Below are 5,689 nucleotides of genomic sequence, written 5' to 3'. Positions count from 1 at the left end.
AAACCATCGACCACCCTCCCTGCCCCACTAAGGATGTCGATCTGCCTCCCTCCACTTTGGATTTCGTTCAGCCTGCTGAGTCAACGGAGAACATCGGTCAGCCTCCATGCTCGACTGAGGACACCACTCAGCCTCCATGTTCAGCTGAGGATCCTGCCCTGTCTCACTGTTCAGCTGAAGATGTTGCTCTGCCTCCTGGTGCAGCCAAGAGCTCTGCTTTACTTCCTTGCTTTGCCTTGGACTTCACTACTCCAGGCTCTGCTTCGGACATTGCTCCGCCTTCCTACTCTGCTGAGGACGTAGCTCCACCTTCCTGCTCGGCTGAGGACGTCGCGCTGCCTCCAGGCTCCGTTGAATTTGTCGCTCTTTTTCTTTTTGGCACGCTGTATGTCCGTCCCCCTTCCTGCTCCATGGAGGATATCACTCCCCCCTCATGTTTCACGGAGAGCGTCGCTCCCCCCTCTGGCCTTGCGAAGAACTTTGCTCCCCCTTCTGTCCTCGTGGAGAGCGTGCCCGCGCCCCCCCCTTACCCCCCCCCCCCCCACCCCACCCCACCCCACCCCACTTCATGGTGATGCACAATGGAACTCTGAAATGCTTAAGGACATTTGATCTGGGGATTCAGGGCCCCTGCATGAACTGATTACGTGCTTTGGGAACCACATGTTAAGTGGGGTGGTGCTGTCATGTAATAGCGGAGAAAGACTAGGAACTATGTTTCCCATCAGCCACTGCACCATGTTACATGTCTCTTTCACCTGTTTCACATTTAGCTCATTAGTACATGTGTAGTCACATTCTGCACTGCACGTTGTCTTCCATTGTTCTATCGGTCTCCATGTATCAAGGATGTGCTCTAGGATAAGTTCAGCAATAGCAGTTCAGTCTGTTGTATTGTTGAGTACAAAAGTTTGCACACTCTTACTGCATGTCCGATGTTTGAGTCTTACTCTGCCTCTATAAGAGATGTTATATTGTTATGTATGTCAAGTAACAGAATAGACAAAATATATTATATATTCTGATATTAATAGCAAAACACTCACAATAATATTTTTCAAAGTGATATTAATGTAGGATTTTATTTCACGAGTGTCTGAGCATTTTCTCCGATCTCTTACTCTGCGTTTTAATTTATAATTTTTTTTTTGCAGATATCTGTTGCAGTGTTTTTTCCTATTAATTATTTTTCTTCCATGTGTCTTTGTGTTTATAGCTTCCATTTCTGAATGATGGTACCTGCTATTGGTGATAGCATATTTAAATACTTGGTTGCTAGAAAGATACAGTAGAAATATACTAGTATTAATAACATACATACAGTACAATGAAATAATATTCTCCAAGATAGATACAGTAGATTAGAGTTTGAGTGATTGAGTTTCATGGCTTAAGTAAGATTTATAAAGAATGCATCTTTTAACTTTTAAGTCACCACACACTTTAATAAGCCGATTCAAGAAAATCAAGTAATCCATGTCTCCTGGGTTGCAGACTTTTTGAAAATATTGATAAAATAACTTCTGACACAGGCTAAGTGTCTTTAATATTTAGGCCATGTTGCAATGAGTGTCTGTCTAAGAGGAAAATGTCATTAAATGAACATATTTATGAACATGTTATGTAGTAAAATAATGAATATAAACTGAGAAGTAGAAAATAAAGTGTGAAATAAAGGTGCATTGTTTTATATTCGACACCCAGATATCAAGGGGGGTGCAACCATTTGTAGAACTATTTATTCTGAATCTCATCTGTAAATCCTGCCACTATACAGAAAGTATTTGAACAGCAAGACCAATACTTTTTTCTGTACGTTGAAGACATTTGGGTTTGAGATGAAAAGATGAATATGAAATGATAGATCAGAATTTCAGCTTTCATTTCCTGATATTTACATCTAGATGTGTTAAACGACTTAAAAATGGCACCTTTTAGTTTGTGAAAATGCCTAGTTATTCTCCCATAGACAGCTCTCTGGTCTTCATGTTGGTTTATCCTTTTTAACAACAAATGCAGTCTTCACAGGTGAAACTCAAGGGCTCAAACCAAGAGTAGACATTCAGACCTATTCATTCTTTAAACAATCAAGTTAACAGAGCACACCTGAGCAAGAAGAAGCACCTGTCAGTCACATGTTCCAATATTTTTTTGATTACTTGGGTGAAAAAATGGGTGGGTTCAAACAAATGGTGCCATGTTCTAATTTGTTTAATACATCTAGATGCTTTTGATCTCAAACCCAAATGTCTTCAATGTAAAGTGAAAACAACAGAATTGGTCTTGCTGTTCCAATACATTTGGAGGTGACTGTAGTTATAAGAATATTTGCACAGGCTCAGGGTGATTAATTCATCGTCAGTAGTGAAGCATGACACTGCTACTGGAATTTTTCTCAAAAAAGATGGAAAACCTTATGCTCCCCTAATATGTGCCCCACAGACATGGCCCAAAGCGTGCACACACACACACACACACACACACACACACACACACACACACAGAAATAGACTTGCAATTTGACATGGGGCTCAAATATACACAATGTGCTCACACCTGGGCCCATAATCCTGTCAGATGACACAAGCCATAAGCAGCCTTTTCCAGCTCATAAACATATATACTGGCTTTTTAATTGTACTCTGAACTGAGCTTAGTCTAAAAGATATAAACAAATCAAACAGTCAAAACGTGTGCTTATAGCATAGGTGTTTGTATAGTTCTGATTTATTTCTAGCGAGGAGACTGCACAAATGTTCATGTACTCTCTGAGGATGTGATGATGTGTTGGCAGCCACTCTGCAAAAATGCAATCATAAATCAGTATGATGGGCCTGTTAGACAACGTGTACATGAAGACTTATTAGTAGACGCTGACAGATTACAATCATAATGAGATAATTAACTGGGGTTACCTAAAATTGATTTAGAATAAAAAAAAACTTATTGGCTATGTAATGTGGTTCATACTTTCGATCATTTAACACTGTAAAAACTATTTCATGTAACATTAATTCTTAGTCTTCATTAATAATAGTGTGATCTGTTGAGCTGGTGGAAGGGATAAATCAACAATAAATTAAGCATTTAATATGAAGTTAACTTGTATAACCTGATAAGACACTAATTAGTAATATGACATGTAAGACTAAATGAAAACTGTCTTAAGTTGAGCCGTTTCCACTTATTGTATTGAATTGGTGTGGTGAATTAGAGCTTTTAAAATATATATATATATATATATATATATATATATATATATATATATATATATATGCACTTTTGTTCTGCTTTGTTATTTGGACAACCTGCATTTCTATATTTTACAGATATTGTACACAGTGCTATAATGAGTTGAGCTTTTAAATTAGGAAGCATGCTTCCAATAATTCCTAACAGTAAACACACACACACACACACACACACAATCTTCAGAACGAAAACATACTCTGTGTCCTGTGGGACAGCAGGGCCTACATACCACCGCTCCTGTATTCTTCATGACAAACCCCTAGCCACACAGCTACCTTGCTGGCTACCTCTTGCCCCTCCAGCTGAACCCCAGGAATATTCTAGAATGACACAAGAGCTCAGGATGTCTGCCTGAGTCCTTTTTGTGTATCTGAGTGAGTGGATATCGTGGCCCCTCGGCACGTGGTCCTGGATAGAGAGAGGACTCCAGTGTGGAATAGGGACAGCTGTAAGCAGAGCGGCCATGTGAGAGGACACGGAGCAGCTGCAGCCCCAGTCAAAGGTGTGCAGGACAGCTTTACTTTTCAGATGGGGAAACATAAGGCCTGAGCTGCCCATTCTGGCTCACCTAGCTGAATTCAACTGGCTAATGTTGCCCCACAGTGACAGAGAGCAATGAAACTATAATGGAGTTGGGGGTGTATATGGTGACCCACCAATGACATGATTATCAGCTAAATCCTCCTACAAAAGTTTAGTTGGAGTGAGGTTTTTAGTCGGGGACACGTTGGCTTAGTGATTAGCATGTTTGCCTTGCAGCTCCCTTGGCTGGGGGATTCGAATCCCGCCTGGAGTTTGCATGTTCTCCCCGTACTCAGGGTAGTCCAGTTTGCTCCCCCAGTCCAGAGACACATGTTGTAGGCTGAATGGCATTTCCAAATTGTCCGGCTGTGTGTGTGACTGTGCCCTGCGTTGTATCCTGAGTTCCATGGGATAGGCTCCAGGCTCCCCCGTGTAGGATAAGTGGTATGGAAAACGGACGGATGGTAGTTTTCAGTTATTGAGTGGCATTGGTTGGTTCAGTGGCACTTCAAAGTTTAAGGTCAGTGCTGGAACTTGAGCATATGTGTACATACAGAAACATGTGTACACATACAGACCTCAGACATGTACCCATGCGCCTTTATGTCTAACCCAGTTCCTATACATATAGCCCCTGGGGCAGGTATGCTCTCCCTCTGAACATTTGGACAGATGATGGAGAGGTGAAAGGGCATGTTCCTGGCACGGCTGCTGTCCTGTGGATGTGTGTATGTGGGTCTCCACCTGGGTCACTGTTCCTGGCCTTCTACTCACCTCCACTGCACCTCCCTTTGCCATCTGGTGCAGTCGGGGCTGAGCTGTGGCATAATCCTGGGGCAGGCAGTTTAAAAACAGTCTCACAAAAAGACCAAATTTCAGTGGTCCTCAGGTGAGATTTGCATGCACACACACACACACACACACACACACACACACACACACGCACACACACACACAGACACACACACACCAAAGTCTGGAATAGCTCTGCTTTGCAAACTGCAGACTTGTTATCAAAAATATTAAGAAACTTTGGTGTGTGTGTGTGGTGGTGTGTGTGTGTGTGTGTGGTTTTTTTTTTTAACAGAAGAAAGATACCAAATGATATACAGCAAAGGAACTCCAGAAAATACAAATCAGTGAAAATCCATAGAATAGGTTAAGAAAGCTCAGGCAGGATGAGAATAAGAAAACTTACATAACATAATGAAAGCACATACAGAGATAGCACACATACAAACAGGTATTTTGCATTTAAATGTGACAGCGCAGATGCAACCACAGAAAAATAGATAACATACTAATAGCTGTCTAACCATACAAATAAGCTCTGATACAAGGAAATAAAGCTGCACGTGAGACTGGATAATACCAGTGAGATGAATCCTCGCCACACAGTGGAAAATTAGCTGATATCTGGTTTTGACATAATAGTGCTAGTACTACAAACTGGAAATCACTTAAGAAAAAAGTGCACTTACATTTAAAAATAAATAAATAAATAAATAAAATCACAAGTTACTTACTTAGTGGTTAGCACATTCGCCTCACACCTCCAGGGTCGGGGGTTCGATTCCAACCGTGGCCCTGTGTGTACGGAGTTTGCATGTTCTCCCCGTGCTGTGGGGGTTTCCTCCGGGTACTCCGGTTTCCTCCCCCAGTCCAAAGACATGCATGGTAGGCTGATCGGCATGTCCAAAGTGTCCGTAGTGTATGAATGGGTGTGTGAGTGTGTATGTGATTGTGCCCTGCGATGGATTGGCACCCTGTCCAGGGTGTACCCCACCTTGTGCCCGATGCTCCCTGGGATAGGCTCCAGGTTCCCCGTGACCCTGAAAAGGATAAGCGGTATAGAAGATGGATGGATGGACAAGTTACTTAATTAACAGGCTCTTGTGTTCTGTTTGCAACTTAG

Source organism: Ictalurus furcatus, chromosome 3 (genome assembly GCF_023375685.1).
Source record: "Ictalurus furcatus strain D&B chromosome 3, Billie_1.0, whole genome shotgun sequence".
Taxonomy (NCBI): domain Eukaryota; kingdom Metazoa; phylum Chordata; class Actinopteri; order Siluriformes; family Ictaluridae; genus Ictalurus; species Ictalurus furcatus.
The sequence above is the reverse complement of the archived record's forward strand: the minus strand, read 5'-3'. Positions refer to the sequence as shown.